This window comes from Cicer arietinum, chromosome 8 (genome assembly GCF_000331145.2).
Source record: "Cicer arietinum cultivar CDC Frontier isolate Library 1 chromosome 8, Cicar.CDCFrontier_v2.0, whole genome shotgun sequence".
Classification (NCBI taxonomy): Eukaryota; Viridiplantae; Streptophyta; class Magnoliopsida; order Fabales; family Fabaceae; genus Cicer; species Cicer arietinum.
The window spans coordinates 23,442,030-23,442,899 of NC_021167.2; positions in this window are offsets into that span (position 1 = coordinate 23,442,030).

Below are 870 nucleotides of genomic sequence, written 5' to 3' on the forward strand. Positions count from 1 at the left end.
TTTTTTATAAATAAAATAAAATAACAATGACAGATTGAATTTTTTTTACCATTCAAGTAATTCGTGTGAACATATACTCCAGAAAGTTGCTAGACGCAACAGGAACAAATACATAGTTCACCAGGAATATTAATCTCAAATCGAGAAATAAAAGCTCACCAATATTAATATCAGTAATATTTCCATTGCATAAAAGTTTTGTTTGACATTGAGGAGATCAAGACATAAACCACGGTCGCACAACTCTAACAGCCAAATTCATGACTCATTTCTTGGAGAAAGTGAAGCAATCTGATGAAGAAATTGAAGTAACAAAATATGATTTTTGTTTCAGACATTGGACAAAGGAGACAAAACAAATAATTCAAGAAAGTCTCACAGCCTATTTAAATCAATCAATTTTTTTTTATTCATTTGTCTCATTCTATTTCTATTATAGTAAGAATAATATGGTAATCTTATTTTTAATTTAATTGTATAAAACATTCACTCTATTTGTAAGACCCGTAATTTTAAAGTGTGCTTTATGTGTTTTTGTGTATTTTGGATTTTAGCTCGGAGGCTTTTTAGCCAAAGTTAATAATATTTTGGAGTTATTTGTTAAAAGTAAGTAATATATATATATATATATAAATATATATTTATGTTTGTATGTGTTTGTTTGGGGGGAAAAAGAAAGGAAAACTAGAAGGAAGGAAAGGGAAAAGAAAAGAGTATATAAAGGAAAGAAGGAAAAAGGAAGAAAGGAAAAACAAAGGAAAGAAAAAGAAAGGAAGGAAAATCCAACTTTTCCATCGTCTTCTTCCTCTCCCGCGGCCAATTTCCCTCCTTTCTCCCATTTTCATTTTCGTCGCTTTCCTTTCTTCAAAA